This window comes from Protopterus annectens, chromosome 8.part0 (genome assembly GCF_019279795.1).
Source record: "Protopterus annectens isolate FY-2018-M chromosome 8.part0, PAN1.0, whole genome shotgun sequence".
Lineage (NCBI taxonomy): Eukaryota > Metazoa > Chordata > Ceratodontiformes > Protopteridae > Protopterus > Protopterus annectens.
Window position 1 is genome coordinate 381,450,642 of NC_056741.1, and position 20,000 is coordinate 381,470,641.

Sequence of the window (20,000 nt, forward strand, 5' to 3'; positions counted from 1 at the left end):
GGCTGCCGTTGATGTGGTAATCAAAAGGGGCCATGTATTAAGACACCAAGACGGCAGAATAGGCTCAGACATGGGACCTACTAGTCCCTTAATTATCCAGGTTCCTCAAGAAGAAGGGCAGTGTGATGGTTGGGTGGGAAGTGAGGATGACTGACGGAAGACAACACAGATGCCAAGTTATGGCAAGAACTTTTTAATCTGATGTCTCCTTTGTTCCTCTTCAAGATAGGGTCAGAGTCCTCAGATATGTCAACCCTGGGTGGCCCTCATGGAAGGATGTGCTGTAGCACCATCGAACCAAAGGAGGCCATGCTTCTGGAAAGAACATCAACTTGTAATGCAACACAAAAGTACGATTATTAGACCATGAAGCTGCTGCACAAATGTCATTGATAGAGGTTCTGGAATAGAAAGCCAAGGAAGTAGCCATTGCCCTAGTAGAATGTGCCCCAAGAGGTCTTGATAATTTCAATCCTTTAGATGAAAGATATGAAGTTGGAAATCCATTTTGCCAAAGTAATTTTAGATACTGCTTGTTCAAGCCTATTAGAAAAGAAGGCTATAAAAAGCTGATCCAACTTCCCGTGTTGCTTGGTCCTGTGCAAGTAAAACAGAGTTGTCTATGGACATCTAGAAGATGAAGGACATACTGCCCTTTGTTAGAGAAACTGGGAAAGAACACTGGCAATTGAATGGACTGATTAATGTTGTACTTTGTAGCTACCTTAGGCATAAAGGATGGATTAGTGCATAAAGACACTATCTTTAGGGAACAAAATGTAAGGAGGCTTAGAGGATAAAGCTTGAAGCTCAGACATCCACTTGGCAGAAGTAATCGCCACCAAAAGGACCATCTTCCAAGACAGAAACTTTATGTCACAAGTAGCTGCTGGTTCAAAGGGTCCCTGTGTCAATGCCTGCAGCACAAGGGTAAGGTCCCATGGGGAAGAAGGATCCCTAATTGGGGGCCTTAAGAAAACACCTTTCATGAAAGATATGCACAGTCTGAACATGAACAATCAATGTGATTGGGTTGCTGTATGAAAATTGGAAATGGCAGCCAGTTTCAACTTGAAAGCGGATAAACTAGCTCCTTTGTCAAAAATGCCAAATGGTTAACTGTAGAAGAATGAAAATGGACAAGATCACTTTAGTAACTGGTTTTCCCAATTTTGGATCTGAAAAGTAGACAAATACTTGATCTGATTTCCAGAAAATTTCCTGAAATTTCTGTCCTATGTTGATAAAAAACGCAACTAACTCTGAAAATCCAACAGGTGCAACATGTACTTGCCTATGAGAAATATGGAAAGAAAACTGGGAGGCTGACAGTTTGATTAATATTAGATTCTGGCATCACCTTAGGAAGGAAGGATGGGTTAGTTAAGTAAGGATTCCCTACCCTTATGAAAAACTGAGTAAGAAGACTTAGAAGATAGGGCTTGAAGTTCTGAGACCCTTCTAGCGAAGTAATGGCCACTAAAAAGACGGTCTTCCAGGATAAATATTTTAGTTCACATTTGGCTGATGGTTCAAAGTGAGATTGGGACAAAATTCAAATCCCATGGGGGAGTGGGATCTTTAAAAGGAGGTCCAAGAAGAAAAGTTCTCCTTATAAAGGCCTTACAAAGATTGAAAAAGTTAGAGAAATTATTTACTCCAATGTGAAAATCAGAAATTGCAGATAATTTACTTAAACAGTTAAAGAACTAGCACCTTCAACAAAAATTGTAGCTAAAAACTAAAAACTTAAAGGTACTGGCACTGAAATGGTATCAATGTCATTTTGCTGTGCCCAAACAAATCTTTTCCATTTACTTTTGTAATTTTTTTCTAGTGGAAGCTTTGTGGTAGGACAAAAGAAGAGAGCCTAGGTTGTCTAGCAATCAATTGAAGTGAAGAAGTCATGCTTTCAACCTTAGGCCTAAAATGTCCAGGTGTATCATATCTGTCAGGTGAGACAGGAGGTCTGGAACTGGATCCAAAATCCTTGGCGGGGGAAGCAGATGAGGCCAAAGAAAAGGGAACCAAACCTGACAAGGCCAATAAAGAGCAATGAGGATGACTGCGCTATTCAATCCAGGTGCTTTCTGAAGGAATTTGGGGATTAGAGGTACTGGAGGAAAAAGCTTAAAGAAGACCAAGGGGCAATCGTGGAGAAAAAAAAAGAGTCTCTCTCTCTGTGATTCTCCCAGTGGAAGGATCTGGGCAAAGTACCTGCAGCACCTGTTCTTGAGAGCAGATGCAAAGAGGTTGTAGCAATGTTGGCCTCATCAACAGAATATATCTTTTCCACCACTTTCATGTTGAGTGACCACTCCTGAGGCATTAGAATGGACCTGCTTAATTTGTCTGCTATCATGCTGGATTTCTCCAAAATGTGCATTGCCACTAGAATGGATGAGATAATTCACTGCCACACTCTCAAAGCTTCTCAACATGAGATAGAATTTGGTTCCTCCTCCTTTGCTGATGTACCAGCTCACTGACATTGTCAGTATGGCAATGCTAACAGGACAGCTAGGAAACCTTTTATGCATACTGACTTGGACTGTTTTTCAAGAAGTGCCCCCTATCCAATTTGGAAGTGCCTTTGGTAACTATGGCCTTGGGCTGAGGGGGAATGCTGGCATTATCTAATCAGAGTAAATCCACCAAAGGAGGTAGTTTTTGCACACCTGTGTTATCTTGATTTGCATGGATAAAGGTTGGTGAAGAATAGACCACGGAGTCGATAGGGTCCACTGAAGAATTCTCATGTGATATCTTGCTAATGGAACCAAAAAGTACAGTTGTGTACACTTACCATAAATGTAGATATTAGAGTGTATTCACTGTTGCAGTCATCACATTTGGGTTATCTGCCTGCAGGTAGCCCTCAGCCAGCCTGAATACTAGAGTCTAAGGATTTCTGTGTCGGATGCTGTCGCTTCTTCCATGACGTCAGGGTATAAAACATGCAGCAGACGCCATTACATCAGTTTTTCTTGCCCCAGATATCAGGAGCCCCCACAATATGAAGCAATTATATGGTGTGAAACATCCCCAGCAAAAAGCAAATACACAGTGTAAGCTATGCCAAACCAAAAAGTATAGCTGAAAGCAAAGACAATCAGGGGGCTGGAGGGAGGGTAACCAGGACTGCAACAGTGAATACACTCGAACATCTACATTTATGATAAGTGTACACAACTGTACTATGTTCATGATTCACTGTTGCAGTCATCACATTTGGGTTGATTCCCAAAGCTAAGGAAGGGTGGAGGTAGATTAAGTAGTATTAGGCCTGGCAATAAGGCCCTGTAAGACTGCTGTGGCAAATCCAGCTCTTGATTTAGAAAAGATAGGCAAGTGGTAATGCTTGGTGAAAGTGTGTACTGAGCTCCAGGTTGCAGCTTCCAGGATGTCCCTGGTAGGGACTCCTCTGAGAAATGCAGTATAGGTAGATGTCCTAGTGGAATGTGTTCTTATCCCCTGTGGGGTAGGTCTTCCATGGTGCTTGTAGCAGAAATGGATGCAGTGTGCTATCCATTTAGATATGGTTTGCTTTGAAATGGCCTTCCCCTCTGCCCCTGCAGCAAAGCTGACTAGCAGCTGGTCAGATTTTCTGAGAGGCCTAGTCCTGTCCAAATATAATCTAAGCTGTCTGTGCACATCTAGAGAATGCAGTATCCTTTCCCCTTTATTTTGAGGATTAGGGAAAAAAGTAGGCAAATGAGTGGACTGATTTAAAAGCCACACTAGACACCACCTTGGGCATAAAAGATGGGTTAGTCCTGAGTTAAACTCTGTCCGCATGGAAGATAATGAAGGGTTCCACTGCCATAAGGGCCTGCAGTTCAGGCAATCTTCTTGCTGAAGTGATGGCTAGAAGTAAAGCTGTTTTCCATGAGAGGAATTTCAACTCTGCTGTAGCAGCCGGTTCACATGGGGGGAAGTGCAAGTTTTTCCAATACAAAGTTAAGGTCCCAGGCTGGAGTGGGAGCTCTCCTGGGGGGTCTTAAATTTTTGGCCCCTCTAAGGAACTGTTTTACCAGAGGATGAGAGAAGAGGGGTGGCTCAGTATTATAATGAGCTGAGATGGCAGAGGCATGAATCTTAATTGAAGAGAAGGATAGGCCATTGTGGAGCAATTCTGTTAAGTAATCTAGTATATGAGGTAAGCTGGGCGCAGTTGTGGCCATCCCTTGAGAATGGCTCCAGTTAAGGATAAGTCATTGTGCAAGTTTACCATAGGGGAGTGGCTTACTACTCCCTGTTTTGGACGTGGGAGCACCCCACTGCTTAGCTCTGTGCATAACCTGAGACTGACGTCTTGGGGGTCTGCTGCCCCTGGGTTTGGACTGAAGGACTGGAAAGGACCAGTTCTTTGAAGGCCAATGCCTACTGAATCTAGGTGGCTGTACTTGTAAGAAATCTTTAACAGCTTGCATAGATTTAGCTTTCTCCTCCATCCTTTTGAGAACTACTTCTGCTTTAATGCCAAACAAGTGCTCTTGGTTTAAGGGTGCATCCAGTAATTTTACTTTGACATGATCTGGCAAGTTTTAGAACAGACCCAGTGACAGCAGCCCTACAAGATGCTTCTAAAGCATCAAAACTACACTGCAAAGTATGTTTGCCAACTTGGCCAGCAGAATGCATTAACTCTTGTAAATCTGTGTGTTCTGCACAGTCAGGAATCAACATCCTTTTCTGTTTAATTAGCCCCATAATATGCTGCTGATACTTTAACATATGAAACTGGCAATTTAAAACCCTAATGGCCAGAGTAGCACAGGTGTATACCTTCTTACCCAATCTGTCTAAAGCCCTAGAATCCCTGTCAGAAGGGGTAGGATTCTTGGCAGTTGTAGCCTTAATGCCTTTTGGTCCTTAGGGAATGGTTTCTGCATCTGCAGTAGAATTCTTGAAAAGGAATTTGTGAGAGTCATGTGCTCTATAGTACCAGTCAGGTTTCCTGGGAGCTGGAGGCAAAGTATCCGGGGTAAGAGAGCTGGAGGCAAAGTATCCAGGGTAAGGCTTGATTCCAAGAAAACATCATCTACAATCTCCAGAACAGGAGGGATAGCTAGAGGCCTGTGATGAGGCAGGCTTGAAAATTCCCTGAGTCTCTTTTTGGACTGAGAGTAGTCCTGGCTTTCCCAGCGGAAATGCTCCCTAAGGATATGCAGAGTTTCACCAAAAGAAAATCTTCTGGAGAGGAAGTAGAGGGAATGGAATCCTCTGCATCAGAATCCTCATAGGTAGATAAGAGTATGTCCTGGTAATCAGAAGCAACAGAGATATCAGATTCCCGATCAGAAGAACCAGAAGGAAAATCAGTTCTAGGGCTCTTTGAGGGGGGATGACTGGCTTCCCCTAATTAAGGTAATAAGGTCTTCAGCCATTCTAATCATTTGTTTTTGAGGCCTGTGGGTCTGAGAATGTGCTTTGGTCGTCGGTTTCCTAAGTGTAGTGCGAACTTTAAGCCTGAGAAATTCAGTATTTTTAGTTTGAAACAAAGTCGTTGGTTTAATATGAAAATCGATAGGCCTGAATACACCCTCAGAAGCCAGTGCCTGAACAGCGGCTCCAGACCCATCCAAGGTAGAGACATCTGCAGGTTCCACAGTCGAAGAAGCATCTCGCGACACACCATACTCCGAATGGGTCTCAGTAGAGGAAAGCGAATCTGCAGAAGCGGGCATTAGGGGCTGTGAAAGCACCTCACTGAGTACTGGTGGACTGGCGACTAGCTTAACTGTAGGGTTATCGGCAGTTTTGGACCTAAGCGGTCTCTGTCTTTATCCTTATGTTTTTTCAGAAGATCGGTATTCGGATGGCTTACTGACGCCATTTCGGAGTATGAAGATTGAGAGCAAAAGTATTGAGCTACAAAAATTGCCCGACGATGGATAGTTCGGGAGTTGAACAAGGCACCAAAACGACAGAGAGGGACATAGTGGCCTGGGCCTAAACAGGTGACGCAGTAAGAATGAAAATCTCTATGAGGTATTTGCTTTCCGCAGGCAAGACAATTAATTCTTTTGACATCGGTTAGAGCAAGAAAAAAGGATCCCCAAGGCACCGGCTTCTGAGGGTGTATTCAGGCCTATCGATTTTCATATTAAACCGACGACTTTGTTTCAAACTATCTTTTAGAAGACTTCAGGTCTGAAACTCGAAAACGAAAATTTCAGGAGTCAGCCGACCGGCACTTGCGAACTGCTACTTCAGGAACCGCATGGCAAGAAAGACTGATGTAATGGCGTCAGCTGCATGTTTTACACCCCTGACGTCATGGAAGAAGCGACAGCATCTGATGCAGAAATCCCGAGACTCTGGTATTTAGGTCGACTGACAGCTACCTGCAGGCAGATAACCCAACTGTGATGACTGCAACAGTGAAACACGAAGAACATCCATCACAGCAGACATTGACCCCAATGCCGGAAGGGTCAATCTAGTTGGCAAAGAAGAATTCTGAATGATCTTTTTACCCTAGAATTGTACGGTTTGTACTACTTGGAAAAGGAAGGGAGGCTGTCAAAGATATCATGTTGTACAAAGCTCCGATGAATGCCAATATTTGAGATGGTTCTAGTTGAGAATTGATGTGACTGATAGTAATTTCTAAACTGGAGTACATAATCTAGTATTTTGATCAGATGATGCTTGTTCAGAGCAGTAATGAGCCAGTCATTCAAGTAAGGAAACACTTGGAATCTCTGCAGTCTCAAGTGAGTTGCCACTACTGCCGTGCATCTGGTGAGCACCCTGGGGGTTGTGGTGAGACCAAAGGGCAGAACTCTATAACTGACTCCCAGCCAGAATCGTAGACACCTTCTGGATCAGTTATTTTTATATAATAGCACACACTCTGAAGGTCTACTGAGCACATCCAGTCGACCTTAGGCAAAAAAGGCAGAATGGACTGAACTGTGACCATTCGAAACTTCGTGTACTGAACTGACTTGTTCAGAATGCCGAGATCCAAAATTGGTATCCAGTCCTCACTTCTTTGGCACTAAAAAGAATCTTGAGGAAGTTCCAGACTCTTTCTGGTCTGGGGGACCAACTGGATGACTTTTTTCTAGCAGCTTTTTTATTCTAGTGCTGCTGCTTTCCTCTGACTGGGTGGAACATCGGAAATTTTGTTTACTGTTAAGGGGAGGTAGGGAAAAGGGTATCATGTAACCTCTGGAAATAATCTTTTGCACCCACAAATCTTTTGTAATATCTAGCCAGGCTCTCTGGTGCAGGATAAATGACCCCCAACTGCCTCCAGAGGTGGACAATCACTCCCCCTTTCAGGAGTGCTGGTAGGATCTGTCAGACAAGGTATCTCTAGATCCTTGGTTTTGCAGGCCTCCATTGCCACATGGTCAGACTCTTCCATTAGAGTTCCTCCCTCTGCCCCTGGGGGAACCATTTCCATGTGGCTCTTTGAAAGGACCATGGGACTTTTTAAACCACATTATTCGACCACCTCACTGGTTCCTAGAAAAGGTCCATTGAGGAGACAAAAAATGTATGCCCACAGTAGACAGGCTTTTACCTTCCTGCTCACACCTGGACAGCGCATCTTTAACCTTGGGGCCAAACAAAAAAAATTCCGTCAAAGGAAGCATTGATGAAGGAACACTTGAAGGGCTCTGCAAAATCACACAAGCACATCCAGAGATGCCTCTGGAAATGCCTGAACCCATTGCCCCGAGGTACCTTTGGCTGCATGGAGAATGAGTCTGAAGGACAAGTTTGAATTAGGGTAGCAAACTGTGAGGCAATCAGGCTTGGTCTCTGAAGTAATAGTTCAAGAGAGGGATTTGATAAGTTCTTTAATCAAATCCCTCTGGAGTTTAGTTAGTGTGCTAGAATTCAGAGCTCGAACTGCAAAAGTCACTGAAGCATATACAGTGGATATAAAAAGTTTACACACCCCTGTTAAAATGCCAGGTTTCTGTGATATAAAAAAAATGAGACCACAATAAATAATTTCAAAACTTTTCCCACCTTTAATGTGAACTATAACCTGTACAATTCAATTAAAAAACAAATAAATCTATTAGGGAAAAATATAAAAAATAAAAAACATACAATACACTGGTTGCATAAGTGTGCACACCCTTAAACTAATACTTTGTTGTGTGTGCACACCCTTAAACTAATACTTTGTTGAAGCACCTTTTGATTTAATTACAGCATTCAGTCTTCTTGGGTACACACCTGCCCTCAATTAAGGAGACCGATTAACCCCAAATAAAGTTCAATTATCCTAGCAGGATTTTCCTGACATTTACTCAGTTGCCTGCTACAGCAAAAGCCATGGTTCACATACAGCTTACAAAGCATCAAAGGGATCTCATTGTTGAAAGGTATCAGTCAGGAGAAGGGCACAAAAAAATTTCCACAACATTGGATATACTATGGAACACAGTGAGGAGAGTCATCAAAAAGTGGAGAAAATATGGGACAACAGTGACGTTGCAAAGAACTGGACGTCCCTCCAAAATTGATGAAGAGACCAGATGAAAACTGCACAGGGAGGCTGCCAAGAGACCTACAGCAACACTGAAGGAGCAGCAGGAATTTCTGGCAAGTACTGGTTGTGTACTACATGACAACAATCTCCCACATTCTCCATATGTCTAGACTATGGGGTAGGGTTGCAAGAAAAGCATCCAGGCCCGGTTAAAATTTGCAAAACAATGCATCAAGTCTCCCAAAAGCATGTGGGAAAATGTGTTATGGTCTGATGAGACAAGGTTGAACTTTTTGGCCACAATTCCAAAAGGTACGTTTGGAGCAAAAACACTTCGCACCACCAAAAGAACACCATCCCCACGGTGAAGCATGGTGGTGGCAGTATAATGCTTTGGGGTTGCTTTTCTTCAGCTGGAACTGGGGCTTTAGTCAAGGTGGAGGGAATTATTAACAGTTCCAAATACCAGTCACTTTTGGCCCAAAATCTTCAGGTGTCTGCTAGAAAGCTGAAGATAAAGAGGAATTTCACCTTTCAACATGACAATGACCCCAAGCATACATCCAAATCAACAAAACAATGGCTTCACCAGAAGCAAATTAAAGTTTTGGAATGGCCCAGCCAGAGCCCAGACCTAAATCCAATAGAAAATCTGTGGGGAGACCTGAAGAGGGCTGTGCACAAGAGATGCCCTCGCAATATGACAGATTTGGACTGCTTCTGCAAGGAAGAGTGGGCAAATATTGCCAAGTCAAGATGTGCCATGCTGATAGACTCCTACCAAAGAAGACCAAATGCTGCAATTAAATCAAAAGGTGTTTTAACAAAGTATTGGTTTAAGGGTGTGCACACTTATGCAACCAGCGTATTGTACTTTTTTTTTTATATATTTTTCCCCCAACAGATTTGTTTTTCAATTGAATTATACAGGTTATAGGTCACATTAAAGGTGGGAAAAGTTTTGAAATGATTTACTGTGGTCTCATTTTTTTTACATCACAAAAATCTGGCATTTTAACAGGGGTGTATAAACTTTTTTTTTTATATCAAACTATACATACTTCCTGGATCTGTCCATCACCCTAGACTCCCTATCAGGGGTATGAACAGAGGAACTCTGTTCTGCAAGTTCCTTTTTTCTGGCCCCCACTACAACCATGCCATCAACTGGTACTCCCTTGCTCCAAAATTCCCTGTCCTTAGATGGTGCCAGGATCCTGTCTGGTCTCTTGAGGATCAGCTCAATGGAATCCGGTCCCTTCCACACCAGTTGAGAGATAACATCTATGAGCTTGTCAGCACATGGAGTCACCCAGGAAGTAGATGGGCCAGCTCTAAAGGATTCCAGGAATGTGGTTTCTTCTTGGGAAGGGTTGTCTGTAGACCAGCCACCCCTTTGCCTGAGGATCTCTAGCATGTCTCCAAAGGAGATGTCATCAGGTATTCTTGGGGACCCTTCCCCCTCACTGAAATCAGTATCCTCTGTGCCAAACTCTTGAGGAGAGTCTAAGTGCCTCCTTTTGCACTTCCTCTTCCTAAGAATGTCTTTGGCATGGTGTTCCAGAGAAGTATTGGAAGATATCAATATACCCTGCTGGGTATCCTGGTGACTTTGGGCTGGCTGCCCTGTTGTGCAAGAAGTTAATGCTCCTGACAAAGGCAACTTGTCCTGGGAAATGGAAGCCAAGGAAGGTGGATGAGTCCTCTCTCTTGGAGAAGAGAAAACTCTCTCCACTACCTTGAAAGCAGAATGCCTAGGACAGAAAGACAGCTCTGAGAAGACATACTTCCAGACTGTTGGCTCCTTTCAATCCAAAGGCTACCCACTAAGCCAAGGGTCAGAGCCAAGATGTCCAGCGCCAAGGTTCCAAGGGCAGAGATGGCTACGATACCATCGGAGTCAACTCCAACACCCCAGATCCAGTCCTGACACTATGGCTCCGATAGTCATCCTGCTCTGACGTACTCTGCACCAGTTCACTCAGATACAGTACCAGCTTAGAAGATTCAATGGTCTTTGGACACAATATGGACGGATCCAGGATCCTTAAATCCAACTGCTCCAAAACCAGCAAGTTGGGACCCGAAAAGGAGACAGTACAGGCAGGGTAGTACTCTTGAAGGTGTCCGGACCCCATTGGGTAGAAGCTGGGAGAACCCCCATTTGAATTTGCATCGAAAGGAATTTCCTCATCATCCTGTCCACATTTGCTTCAGTCAGACTTCTGGAAGAACGAGAAGATCGTACTGATAAACACCTAGAATGATGTTTCTTGGTAGACCTTTCCAGAAAGGGAGATGGGAGATGAAAAGACACTGGATCCAATCATGGAGGAAATTTGGCCCTTGGTGACCTATCCGAATGCTTCTTCAGATCTGAGGGGGCAGATCCAAAGTATTAGTCTTTGGATCCGAAGTAGTCATAGCAGACGAGGTTGCCTTTGGATCCAAACAGGTCAGATCTGAAGCGGTTTCAAACCTGGAGTCGAAGAGCTTGTAGGGTCTGTAGGGTCCGGGGAATGCTTTTTAGCCTCTTTTTTGTCAGGTTTGTAGGGGTTTGAGCTCCAGATGCTGCATCAGACGATTTTGACAAGTTAATTTTGAGATAGATACTCTATTTCTACTATCAATTAGAGTCATGGGGTTAAAAGCCTTGCTTATATCACAGGCGGAATCTAAGTGAGACGGGCGTAAAAAATATACACCCATAGCATATGTATCAGAAAGAGGAATTTTATAGCCAAAGGCTGTACATTTTTTTTTAAAACTAGAGGGTTTTCCAGCCATATTTTACCTACAAGGAGGAGGAAAAACTTTTTTTTGAAAAATATGTATAGGAAAGAACAAAGGGAAAGTATTACTGACAATGGTAATACAAGAATATACCAAAAAGGTATAAAGGGGGAAAAGAAAAAAATATCAACTATGGAACTGTACAGTTAGACTAAAATAGTGTGGAGAAAACAAGGGAGGATACATAGAAAGTTTTTTTCTAAGAAATAGGTAAGATAAAAAAGAAAAATTTTACTTTAAATTACAAAACCTACTACTACTCGAGAGCTTACAGCAACCACGTCCGTACGTGAAGGGGTCAGATGACATCTGAGGTATGGTAGGGGACTAATGCATGATGGGTAGGAGAAGAGCTTGAGAATTCCATGAGATGGAAAAAAAACGACAGAGTTGGATTCCATGGTCACATCTGAATACATCTGTTGAGGAATGAATGAAAATGACATCATCAGATCAATAATTATTTAAAGGGTCTGACACAGGTAAAAAGTATTACAGAATACGAGAAATCTCACAGAAGAAATCTCACAGAAGAAGAGGTGCAACTGCAGAGTGCTACAGAGAAAATAAGGGAGTACCTGGATAACATGCAGGAGTTTAGAAAGACTGCCATTAAACAACTACTTTTTGACAAGTTCAGAGCACAAAAACTTCCGGCATAACAACTTAGGCAATAAAGTAGAAAGGGTTGTTGACAAACTTGAGAGCCTACAACAAGAAACAAACTGCAGATCTTGTAGAAGTATTAAGAGATACTTCAGACATTTTATGAAAATTTGTGTAAAGCAGAGAAGTGAGGAAATCAAACGGAAATATTTATGGAAGACTTAAATATGCCAAGGTTAGAGGTAGATCAGGCTCAACAATTAACAGTTAACACTGGAAGAGATGTTATAAAAATGGTGATGTATAACCAATCTACAGGAAAGTCTCCAGGAATACATGATATTCAGGTGGACGTTTGGAAGCTAGGAGGGAAGAAAGTGATAAAGTTCTGGGAAGCACCAACATTCTGGAAAAAAAGCTGTGGTGGCTGTAATACATAAAGATTGTAAGGACCTATCAGATCTGACTTCATTTACACCCATTTCAATTTTAAATCCTGATTGTAAAGTGTTTATGTCTACATTGGCTAAACACAAAGGTGTTGTCAAAACTGACAGATATGGATTAATGTGGTTTTGTGGAGGGGAGGCAAACATTTGACAACATTAACAGAACAATGATCCAGAGGAAAGCAGAATGTAAGAAACTAGCACTGTTGGTGGTGGTTCTGATCCAGAGAAAGCATTAGACAGAGTAATCTGGGATTTTATGAGTAGGGCACAGGAATCATTTGCATTTCCTGATACAATAATAAGGTCAATTAGGATGACATGGAAGAGATCACAGGCAAAATTTAAAGCGGGAGTGTTATTCTCTCATACGTTGTGTCCGAGAACACAGGAATCAGGCAGGGGTGGCCTCTCCCCTTTGTTGTTTCCATTACATTTAGAACCAGTGACAAAGTAAATAAGGGACTCAGAAATTCAATGATATAATTGATGTATTATTCAAGAAAAGTTGGCATTACTCACAGAGGATATCATTTTGTACCTGACAAAACCAAGGACATCTCAGTGTTCTGGAAAATTCTAAAGGAGTTCCGGGTTTTTCAGGATATACAATTTATGAAGCTAGAACAAGGGCTACAGCTGTAAACTTTGTACCCACACATTAGTTGGGTCAGCTGTACCTGTATTTATGAGGACATGATAAAAATGACATTTAGGACTATGAGTTAAAAAGGATTCTGTTATGGCAGCTAAGGCTATGTGGGAAGAGACTAAACAAAAGATAATACAAGGCTAAGAAACTGGAAGCTCTTGCCTATGGATATGGATAGCAAGATACAAGCAATAAAAATGTTTTTAGCCCCTTTCATACACAGGCTAGGCATATTTTGAGAGAAGTTATGAATAGTAATTAATTGAGAGTTGAAGGATTTTATCTGGGAGGTGACTAGGACAAGAGTCAAGTGGGATAAGAATGATGATGAAGCAGAGTGGCAATTCAAGAAAGAGTGGGATTTTAGACACAGATCCTTAAGGAGAATAAGTCATACATAATATATTAATAAAGTAGCAGACAATATACTAAGAACAGAGTCATCATGGGAAAGGAGAAAGCAGATTTTGCCAATAAAGAGGACTACAATTAAGGGTACAGAGAATAAGCAAGAGAGGAACTGGAATATACCAAAGGAAGTTGTCAGAACCAAGGTATTGGGAATAAATAATTAGAGAAGGAAAGGTAAAAGAATGGGAAGACGCCAATATGACATTTGCACTAATCATGTCTCTTAAATGCATTTCCAATGATCACAGACACTGCTAATTTTGGCCACAGCAGTTTGACAGTGCAGGGAAATGTCTGTGAATCAAAAACATTCTGTTAAGCTTCTGTATACAATGAGTAAAACAAAATTATTCTGCAGCTACCAGGAATTATGACTCATATTGTTCCTTTAATATTTTAATGAAGTGATTGTAGGATGATTTTTTTTCACCTCCAAGGTTTCTATGGTTAAGTCAAGTCTCACAGTAATCCACATACTAATGCTCACACAACAGAGTAATGATAGTGTACACCTCTTTGAAAGAATGTCACCTGACATAAAAATGCTCAATTCTCTACATACAGGCCACAACTCCATTTGGGGTTACATTCTGCTGCCCAAGGAACCAATGAAAATCATGTTACCACACTTTCTTCTTTGCATCTCCCAAGCAGACCACCATCACATAAGAAACCACTTTACTGCCAAGTATGAATTACACACAGCCCCAAACGACCACACGCGTACAGACCATTTTATACAGGATGGGCTCACTTTTATGGACCTAAATGTACTGCTTATTTCGCTGCTTATTTCACTAATGGTGCTATCAATACTAGCGTGGAATTTTTATACATAACGAAAGTACCCAAAAAAACAATCCTATTTAAAAATATTACACAAACTACTATGAGACCCACTTTTATACTGTCCAACTACATGAACACTAAATGGGTAATATCACACAAAAGATAATATGACGAGAATTTCAGCCCAGATCACAAGACAGGGCAGTACTAAAGCACCGCTCTGAACCCGATAGGACAGTACTAAAACACCGCTCAGAACAAAACAGGCCTAATGACCAAACGAGCAATTTGCTCTGCTGCCTAAAACAGCATTTAGTAACAGTTTCTCCTCACTTCTGACAAACATTGCAAATGCTAATTCAATTATCCATACAACCTGACACCAACAGTGGACTATATAACATTTATACATTAAAAAAGTATTTTTTCAGTTTAATGATTCTGCTCTCTTTGATGCATACTGACAAAGTACAGTTGTGTACACGTACCATAAATGTAGATGTTCAAGTGTATTCACTGTTCCAGTCATTAAACATTTGGGTAATCTGCTTGCAGGTTGCCCTCAGTCGGCCTGATTAACAAAGTCTTTGCTGTCTCTTCTTCCATGACATCAGGTCGTCAGGGGTATAAAACATGCAGCTGACGCCATTACATCAGTTTTTCTTGCCCCATTATGTCAGGTGCCCCCCTAATGGGGAGCAATTAAACATAAAAACACAAGGGTATACCTCCAACAAAAAAGCAATACATCAAAAAGGCTTTTAAGCATAGTAAAGGAAAGTAGAGGTATAGCCAAAAGAAGTTAGGGGGCAGGAGGAAGGGTAACCGGGACTGCAACAGTGAATACACTCTAACATCTACATTTATGGTAAGTGTACACAACTGTACTATGTTCTTAGTGTTTCACAGCTGCAGTCATTACATTTAGGTAGATTCCCAAAGCTATGGTTGGGAGGAGGAGTTTAGATAGCATTAGGGGGAGATATAAGGCCCTGCAAGACTGCAGTGTTAAAGCCAGCTCTGGATTTAGAAAAAATTGGCAAATGATAATGCTTGGTAAAAGTATGTATAGAACTCCAGGTAGCAGCTTCTAGGATGTCCCTGGTAGGAACTCCTCTGAGAAAGGCTGTAGAAGTAGATGCAGCCCTGGTGGAGTGAGGTTTGATCCCCTGGGGGATAGGTTTTCCATGGTGTTTATAGCAGAAATGAATGCAATGGCTTATCCATTTAGAAATGGTTTGTTTCGAAACAGCCTTTCTCTCTGCCCCTGCAGCAAATGCTACCAGCAATTGTTCAGATTTTCTTTGAGGTTTAGTCCTGTCCAAGTAGAATCTAAGTTGTCTGTGCACATCCACGTAATGCAAAATCTGTTCCCCTTTGTTCTGTGGATTGGAAAAGAAGGTTGGCAAATGAATGGACCGATTAAGAGCCACACTGGATACCAATTTGGGCATGAAGGATGGATTGGCTCCGAGTGACACCCTGTCTGCATGAAAGATGATGAAAGGCTCCACTACTGTAAATGCCTGTAATTCAGATACCCTTCTAACTGAAGTGATTGCTAAAAGGAAAGCTGTTTTCCAAGAAATAAATTTTAAGTCTGAAGTAGCAGCTGGCTCGAAAGGAGGTAGAGTGAGTTTCTCCAATACAAAGTTAAGGTCCCAGGCTGGGGTTGGAGCTCTCCTGTGTGGTCTCAATTTTTTGGCCTCTCTGAGGTACTGCTTGAGCAGTGGATGAGAGAAGAGGGGAGGTTCTGTGTTATAATGAGCTGAAATGGCTGAGACGTGGATTTTAATGGAGGAAAAAGACAGGCCCTTGTGAAGCATCTCAATTAAGTATTGTAAAATCTTAGGTAAATTGGGCACAGCTGTGCTCATCCCTTGAGATTGTGGTTCCAGCCACAGAATCTTTTACATTTTCAGCATAAGATTTTCTAGTACTAGGCCTCCTTGCTTCTAAAAGGACATCCATCACAGGTTTGCTGAGGGATGGTAAGGGAGAGTTTAAGTAATTAGCCAGGCTGCAAGGTTCAGTGTTGGAAGCTGAGGGTGCAAAATCTGGTTCTCCTGCTGAGACAGCAGGGAAGGAGTCTGAGGCAGGTGCCATGGAGATGACCGTGACACACTGCGCAGGAGGGGGTACCAGTGTTGGAACAGCCAGTCTGGAGCAATCAAAATCATCCTTGGTTTGTCCTGTTTGATTTTTAGTAGTACTTTGGAGAGCAGAGGCAGTAGGGGGAAGGCAAAGAAAGATAGGTTTTTCCAGCTGAAGGACAGAGCATCCACTTTCCAGGCTTGTTTGTGGGGAGTCCTTGTGCAAAATTTGTCCAATTGGTAGCTCTGGGGGGAGGCAAACATGTCTATATCTGGGCTCCCCCATTCGTTTGTCAACATGCTGAAAATCCTTTGTTCCAGTATCCACTTGTGTGGGTATATGAAATTTCTGCATAGTCTACCTGCCAGTGTATTTAATTTTCCTGGCAGGAATTGAGCTTGTAGGTGCACTTGGTTCCACAATGCCATGGCTAGTCTGCAGAGGGGGTAAGAATGTGTACCCCCACCCTGCTTGTTTATGTACCACATAACCGTGGTGTTGTCCGTCTTTACCATTAGTTGTCCTGGAAGAATGTAGTCCATGAAGGCTGTCAGAGCATTCCGTACAGCTAGCATTTCTTTTTGACTGATACGCAGATGCATTCGACTTGGGTTCCATTTGCCCTGAATGCACTTCCCTGCCAGGTGAGCCCCCCCCCATGCATAGTCTGATGTATCTGTTGTTAGAGTTTGGGCGGCAGGGGGTGGTGTGAAAGGAAGTCCCTTGTTTTGGTGGCAGGCCTCTGCCCACCCACCAAAGGAACTCTAGGCATAGGCAAGGCATGATAGGAATTCATTGTTTCTCGGCTGTGATAATGTTGACTCCATAGACTTTTCAGATACCGCTGTAGTTTCCTCATATGCAGTCTTGCATATGGAATTAGAAGAAGGCAGGAGGCCATGAACCCCAAGGCTTGCAGTATTTGTCTTGCAGACAGCAGGGTTTTTGTGGCCAGTTGCTTGAAGTAGGTTGTGAAATTAATTTGCTTTTCTGGCGTGAGGTAAGCCATCTGGGAAGTTGTATTCAAGCTTGCTCCCAGGAATGTAATTTGTTGACAAGTTACCAGTTGTGATTTCTTTTCATTTATGATGTACCCCAGACAAGTTAGAACCCTTTTTACAAATACCAGAGGATTCAAAAGTATGTCCTGGCTTTCTGCCTGAATTAGACAATCATCCAGGTATGGGTACATTTGAATACTTCTTTGCCTGCAAAATGCAATAACTGGAGCTAGGCACTTTGTGAATACCCTGGGCGCAGTAGATAAGCCAAAGGGCAGTGCAGAGAACTGATAATGCATGTAGCCTGCTTTAAAGCATAGGTATCTTCTGCAAGATTCCCTGATTGGGATGTGTAGGTATGCTTCTTTTAAATCTAGTGTCGCCAACCAGGTGTCTTTGCCTAGCATAGGAAGTAATTGGTGAAGAGTCAGCATCTTGAATTTTGGAATCTCCAGAAAGGTGTTTAGAGTAGACAGGTCCAGGATTGGACACCATGATTCATCTTTTCTGGGCACTAGGAAAAGTCTGGAGTAGAAACCTTGTCCCTTTTCCTCTTCTGGTACCAGCTGAATAGCCCCCATGCTTAAGAGAGAAAGTACTTGTTTTTGAGCCTCTGCCCACTGATTTGGGCGTAGGTCCGGCCACCCACTTGGCATTGGCAATGTGTGGAAGTGAAATCTGTATTCCTGGGACACTATATTTAAAACCCATTTGTCCTGGGTAATGAGTTCCCAGTTCTTTGCATGAAAAGCAATCTTCCCCCCAAAGGGGCAGTCAGAAGATAAGTGTTTGGAAATTTTAAAAGGAAGTCATTAAGACAGTTTACCATAGGGGGTGTCTTGTTATTCCCCGACTTGGAAGTGGAGTCCCCTGGGACTGAAACCTGGAGTTTATGCTGGTTCTGGGTTTTGCTTGAGAAGACCTGGAAAGGGCTGGAAAGGACCAATTCTTAGAAGGCCAGTGCCTACTAAATCTAGGAGCCTGAACTTGTAAGAAATCTTTAACAGTTTGCATAGATTTAGCTTTATCTTCCATCTTTTTAAGAACTTCTTCAACCTTGTTGCCAAAACGGCAGTCCTGATTTAGAGGAGCATCCAACAATTTAGCTTTAACATGAGCAGGCAAAGATTGCTCCTTAAGCCAAGCATACCTTCTAAGCACAGACCCAGTAACAGCAGCCCTGCAAGAGGCCTCTAAAGAATCAAAGCCACATTGCAAAGTATGTTTCCCAACTTGTTCAGCAGAATGCATTAAATCCTGCAAGTCTTTATTTTACACACAGTCAGGAATCAACATCATTTTCTGTTTAAACAGTCCAATAACATGTTGCTGACATTTTAACATATGAAATTGGCAGTTTAATGCTCTAATTGCCAAGGTTGCTGAAGTATAAACCTTTTTACCCCATCTATCCAGCGCCCTGGAGTCTCTATCAGAAGGGGTAGGATTTTTAGCAGTAGAAGCCTTAATGCCCTTGGGCCCCTGTGAAATAGTTTCTGGATCTGCAATAGGATTTTTTGAAAAGGAACTTGTGGGACTCAGGGACCCTGTGGTTTCCCCAAAAGAAAAATCCTCAGGAGGAGAAGCAGAGGGAATAGAGTCCTCCGCATCAGATTCCTCATAAGTAGGTAAGGACAAATCCAGGTCATCAGAAGAGTCAGAAAAAACAGAATCCTGATCAGAAGATTCAAAATCAAGCTCAGCCCTAGGCCTCTTGGGGTTGGCTACCCCTGATTAGAGTTATTAGATCTTCAGCCATTTTTATCATTTGTTTTTTAGGCACAGAGGCCTGAGCATGTGGCCCGGCCGTCAGTTTTTTAGACATGGATCGAGATTTAGGCCTTAGTAAAGAAGGAGGCGTCGATTTAACATGCAAGTCCGTAGGCCTGAATACACCCTCAGAAGCCGGTGCCTGCACAGTGGCTCCGGACCCATCCAAGGTAGAGACATCTGCGGGTTCCATATTTGAAGTATCTCGCGGCATATCGGACTCCAAATGGGTCTCAGTAGAGGCCTGCGAATCAGAAGTAGCAGGTATCAGGGGCTGCGAAAGCACCTCAATGAGTACCGGCGAACTGGCAACTGGCTTAGAAGCATCGTCGGCAGTTTTGGACCTCGGTGGCCCGTCTCCATCTTTATCTTTGCGTTTTTTCGGAATCCCGGTAGTCGGATGGCTAACCAACGCCATTTCTGGATAATTAAACAGAGAACCGAAATATTTAGAGGCAAAAATATACCGACGACGGATAGTGCGCTGATTACATAAAGCGCAAAACCGACAGGAAGGAACATCGTGGTCAGGGCCTAGGCAAGGAATACAGTATAAATGAAAATCTTTATGGGGTATTTGCTTTCCACAAGAAATGCAATTATTAACTTTTACAGATATCAGAAAGGAGCAAAAAAAAGTTTCCCCAATGGGGTACTTGGCTTTTAGTTGAAGACTTCGGTTCTGAAACTTGAAAACGAAAATTTCAGGAGTCGGCCAACTGGCACTTGCGAACTGTTTCTGCTTCGGGCACCGCACGGCAAGAAAGACTGATGTAATGGCGTCGGCTGCATGTTTTATACCCCTGACGACCTGACGTCATGGAAGAAGAGACAGCAACCGACGCAGGACCCAAGACTTTGTTAATCAGGACGACTGAGGGCAACCTGCAAGCAGATTACCCAAATATAATGACTGCAACAGTGAAACACGAAGAACATCTTAATTCTGATTCCTAGAACGGAGGTAAACA

The 20,000-nt window shown here is 42.6% G+C and overlaps 1 protein-coding gene across 6 annotated transcripts in view; it reads right to left on the reverse strand.

The window, feature by feature from the left end:
- LOC122808820 (gamma-aminobutyric acid receptor-associated protein-like 1) overlaps positions 1-20,000 on the reverse strand; it is a 404,699-nt gene that overhangs the window by 171,954 nt on the left and 212,745 nt on the right. The window lies entirely within an intron of this gene.